This window comes from Hypanus sabinus (genome assembly GCF_030144855.1).
Source record: "Hypanus sabinus isolate sHypSab1 chromosome Y unlocalized genomic scaffold, sHypSab1.hap1 SUPER_Y_unloc_2, whole genome shotgun sequence".
Classification (NCBI taxonomy): domain Eukaryota; kingdom Metazoa; phylum Chordata; class Chondrichthyes; order Myliobatiformes; family Dasyatidae; genus Hypanus; species Hypanus sabinus.
Genome location: NW_026779021.1, coordinates 876,023 through 881,213, shown reverse-complemented (window position 1 = coordinate 881,213; position 5,191 = coordinate 876,023). Strand labels below are relative to the sequence as shown.

Here is a 5,191-nt window from a genome sequence, read left to right as displayed (position 1 = left end):
ATAGCAGAGACTGACACATGAGAACAGGCTGAAAAAACAGAGGCAATGAAAGCTGCGTTCGCACGCGCCCGACTGATCTGGCCCGCATGAAGCTGCATTTTGCCCAATCCGGCCCGGGACCTAAAATGAGTTTGACACCCCCGCTATAGAGAGAGACGGGGGTGGAGGTTTGGGGGTAGGTGTAGGAGGAAACTCATTCCCATCTGGTTAAATGCCGGGTATGTATACAGGACAAATCAGATTTACCCGGAATGGCAACGCAGCGGGTGTCCCCTGGACCGCGCGTGACAATTTCTCCCCTTCTGGGGAGGCTCTGTGGCTGTCAGATCCATACTCTGCCCGAGTCCTCGGTCTCGGGGGGCTCGGTGGTTTCCCAGTTAGGAGATGGGGACTGTGCCAGGTGGCGGGCCAGTGGGGATCCCCCTTGGCTAGTGGGCCGTGTGTTTAACTGGTCGATGGCCTGCTGAATATAGTCGATTTGCCATACCTGACCCGCTCTCGTGCCGCGACGAATGTGGCCCGGTGGCCCTATCGGCCAGTCCCGTGGCCGGACTTGCTGGCAGATGGGGCAGTTATCTACAGAGGTTTTACATTGATCGAGTGTCACGGCGACACCGAATTGTTCAGCCCAGCGCCACGTGCCATCGGCCCCTAAGTGGCCACCTTTGCGGTGTGCCCACGCAGCCAGTGCACTGGGGTCTGTGTCAGGGGTGGAAGTGGTGGCAGATGATATTTGGGCAGCCTGGTCCACAGCAGCATTAAACGTTGCCTCTTCATTATCTTTCCGGGTATGGGAATCCACATGGCGGACAGAAGTTTTCCTGTGGGTAGCCTGGTCCCAAATGAAACGCCAGTGGTGCTGTCCCCAGAGGGGACATCCGTGTATTTCCCACCCCATGTCTTGCCACCGGGCCATCCATACTGCAATGCCCTTAGCTACTGCCCAGGAGTCAGTATAGATGAGGACTGGAACCCCCCCTCTCCCTCGGTGGTTAAAATTCTACCCGTGGCGGGATGAAGTGCTGCCGCTTTCCAAAATTGTTTACCCCCTTTCCAGCGGGTGGAGCCGTCTGTGAACCAGGTGCGCAGTTTGCTGCCGGTGTCGAGGGAATCGAAGGGTGGACCCCAACATGCTGGGGAGGGTTGTACCTCAGGGATGTCTGGGGTAGGGTCCTGGGACTGTGGGAAAGCCATGACTTGTTCATGGAAGCGGCTGACCACTTCAGGACCGGGCTGAGCCCGGTCCGCAATGTACCACTTCCACTTGACAATGGAGGACCTCTGGGCACAGCCCTCCTCGTAGGTAGAATCAGGGGACTTGACCCATCGCATTATGGGCAGATGGGGGCGAAGGACGACAGGGTCGGTGCCTGTTTGGTGTTCTGTGGCGAGGAGCGCCAGGTAGCAGGCTAGTAGCTGGCGCACAAAGGGGCTGTAGCGCACTGCCGCTTCAGGTAGGGACTTAGTCCAGAAACCGAGGGGGACTCTACGTCTTGGGATCTTCTGCCAGAGGCTCCAATCAGCGACCGTCTCGCTCGCTGAGACCTGTAACTCAAAAGGCAGACCCGCCTGGCGGGAAGAAAGTGCCATGGCTTGTTCCACCGCCATTTTTACCGTATCAAAGGCAGCCTGTTCCGCTGGCCCCCAGAGAAATGTGGATTTTTCCTGGAGATCCTATCGAGCAGCCGGAGAAGCATGGTCAAGTGGGGTATATGCTGCTGCCAATAGCCCAGGAGCCCCACGAATCTCTGTGTGTCAGTTTTATTCGAGGGGACGGCAAAATTTAAATTTTATTTTTGGCGGCATCGGGTATGCTTCTGTGCCCGGAGTTCCATGGTAGTCCGAGGAAAATGACACCTTGGCTGGGGCCCTGTATCTTTTCCATATTAATGGCCCAGCCCCGTCCCCTGAGGGATTCAATCAGCATGTGAAGGGCCTTTGACACAATGGTCTCAGAAGGGCCTTGGAGAAGAATATCGTCTATATAATGTGCAATCGAAATCTCCGGTGGGAATTGGACGTTGTGTAAGTCGCGGGAGACAAGGCCATAGCAGGTAGTGGGGCTGTGAATGCAGCCTTGGGGCAGGCGATTAAATGTGTATTGTCTGCTATCCCAAGTAAAGGCAAACTGGTCTTGGCTGTCTGAGTGCAGGGGAATCGACAAAAATGCATTCGCTAAATCGACAACAGTGTACCAGGGTTTATGGGCACGGCCTGCGATGTCTTCAATAAGGGTGACAATGTCAGGCCAGCCTTGTTCATTGCCTATAATCAACGGTCATCCGCCAGGAACCGTTCCTCTTACGGACGGGCCAAATGGGGCTATTGAAAGGCGAGGCAGCGGTTCTAATAATTCCCTCCCGTAACAGGGCTTGAATGGAGTCTGCGATTTCTTGGCACCCCCCCCCCCCTCCCGGGCACTCTGTACTGACTGTTACAGATGATCTTGGAGGGGGGGAAATAACAATTGGCTCCCACTTAGCCGCCCCGACGACAATAGTGGCTCGCGCGATGCCGAAGGTGAACTTGCCCCTGTTTGTTTCAAGTGATTGTCCTTTTAAAACATTGATCCCAAGGATACATTCTGGGGAGGAGGCAATAAGGAATTGTACATGTCTGGGGGAATGGCTGCCTATGGCTAGGCGGTGTGACCTCCCTAGCGGGTAAAAGGGTGCCCCCCCCAATCCCTCTATCTGCATGTCCGTACCCCTCCATAAGGCAGGATTGCCTGGGATAATGGTGTGCTGGGCGCCTGTTTGACAAGCGCCATCCGCCTCTGTGTGTTTCCCTTTCCCCAATGTACTGTGACGGGTATATGTGGCCTCAGGTCCCCCAGGGGGAAAGGGCAAGAGAGCAAATGCGGCAGGGCCCTGGCCTTCATCCTATGGGAGGGGGGAAGAGGGCTGCCACGCCGGGGGTGAGGCACTTTGCTGGTGGAGGTGGGACATTTCCTGCCTGAGTCCTGCTTTGAGGGCCTTCAAGACAGTTTCGGGCAGGGGAGGCACGGAGGGTGGCTCAGTGTGGGCATGGTCTGGCCTGGTGGTCTTTTTGTAAGTAGTCTTGCCCCTGCAATGCTCCTTCCACAGGGCATATAGGTTGGGGGTGGGGATGCCATCTATCTGGTTACGATCCACCCTTGCACGCAGCAGGTCCGTGTACAGCTGCCTGCGTGTATATCTGAGAGGGATAGTGTCTAGGGCCCTCATCTCCATCATGCGGACCTGCGTAGATGCCCCCCCCTCTGCATATGTTCTAATCCCTCCAGGAGGGTGATGGCATCCCATATGGTCCTATCGCTGGCTGGTTCCATGAGGGGCAGGATTACCGACTTCAGATCGGGGCACGCGGTAGTGACCAAGTATCCCACTAGGGCACTGGTCACGCGTGTGTTTTCAAGGAAGTTACGGTCGCAGGCACCTTGATAGATGCCATTGACCAGTGCCCATTCCCTGATAACCCGGGTGCCCTCACTGACCGTACCCCATTGCGGGCACCCGTGTAGATCCCACTCCAGAAGTGTGGGATAGCGAGCTCGTACCGCGGTCACTACCCGATCCCACAGGGTTGTGCCGTCGTGGATTTCTGCTTGTGGCACCTGCAGCGCATTGTTTATGCTCTGCTGGTCAGAGAGGCTTCCCAGGGCGCTTGCCTCCTGATGGGGGAGGCTGAGGTTGGGCCCCCCTCGTCCCACAGCTGGAGCAGCCAGGTGGCCAGGTGCTCGGTACTGATCCGCCAGTTGGGTCAGCTCCTTGGGGGAGAAGTACCGGGTCTCCGTGGTCTTGGAATGACTAGGGGAAGGTCCAGGCGTCTCCCCCTCAGTCCCTTCCTCCCTGCGGTGAACCTGGTGCCACGTGGTGACGGGTCGGGCATGTTGGAGCTCGGGTGAGAAGGGGGGTGGGTGGTTGTGGGACCTTGGCTCCTCGGGCACCCCCTCATCGTCCCCACCCCCCAGCCATGCGTCCAGCTTGTCGCCACACTGGACGAAGGCTCGAATCTTTAATGGGTTCGGCTGCCAGCCAGACCGACGGGCTGCTCTGGCTGGCTGAAGTTTTATGAGGCGACAGGCAAGTTCAGTTCCCCGAACTTCAAGGTCATCGGCTCGGGCCTGGGCAGCCTGTGCTGCTTCCTTCAGTGTGCAACAACGCTGACCGAGGTCTTCAATTTCCCCGTCCTTCTGACCACACAAGTGCTGCAGGTAATCAGTAATTCTAACCTGGCGGCCTCCACTGGCTTTCTTCCCCTTATTCCAGAACATTATCCCCTGTGCTTGTGTCCAGCCAAAATCTGTGAGACCCTGCTTGCAGCGCCAAATGTTGTGATGGAAATAACTGGTTCTTCGTCTCAACAGTAGAGGCCTGGACACTCACAGTTTTAATAATAAGGAATTTATTTACAAGGGAAGTCGGGTCAACACAAGCAACTACAATACACAGGAAGCGGTGTGGGGACAGGGTACAGTTACACGAACAAGGAACAAGGGAAAAGCACTACGACAGCTATTCTCCTTTGACCTTGAATAGCTGCGGCTCCCTTACCAGGACAAACGATAGACCTTCCCAAACATAAATCAATGCACTTACCTTCAATGAGGTGGTCTGTAAGAGAGGGTGAGCCAAGGGCAAGTCTCACCTTTTAAAGCATGGGGCTGGGTGAGATAATCCAATTAAGGTGACCTATAATTTAGGTGTGCATTGATTAGTTGGGAGGGACCAAATGTTGATTGGCATGTGGTGTGTCCTCTGACCAGCCAGGAGGCAGTGCATCTGTCCCATGGCCAGTATCTCTGGATTATTATTTACTCTCTCCATTTTCTTTCTGAACTTCAGCAAGTTTATTGTATTTTCTTTATAATAACGTGATACATGATTAGGAAAGCAGTCATGGAATAAGTCAGAGATTAAACATGTATCAATATATTAATGTAAATACAATGAGGATGTCGTTTAACCTGGCAGAGGAAGCGAAAGAAGCCCTGAACTCATCAGTGCTGGGAGATATGGAAGAAAACCCTGGGCAAAGTCCACACACCCCTCAGGAGGAAATGGAATTGCATTAAGAGCTCCGACCAGACTCTATCTGCAATCTAACAGGCAGCGGCATTAGCATCCTAGGTGTGAAATTTTCTTTTATTGGAAAGTCATTTGATGCACTTTTGTATATAGTTAATTAAGGGGCCAGTTTGTTTTTGAGT

General features: G+C 54.5%; 1 pseudogene; it reads right to left on the bottom strand.

The window, feature by feature from the left end:
• Nucleotides 1-936: 936 nt before the first annotated feature.
• LOC132386021 (uncharacterized) lies at nucleotides 937-4,255 on the bottom strand (annotated as a pseudogene).
• Nucleotides 4,256-5,191: the final 936 nt, after the last annotated feature.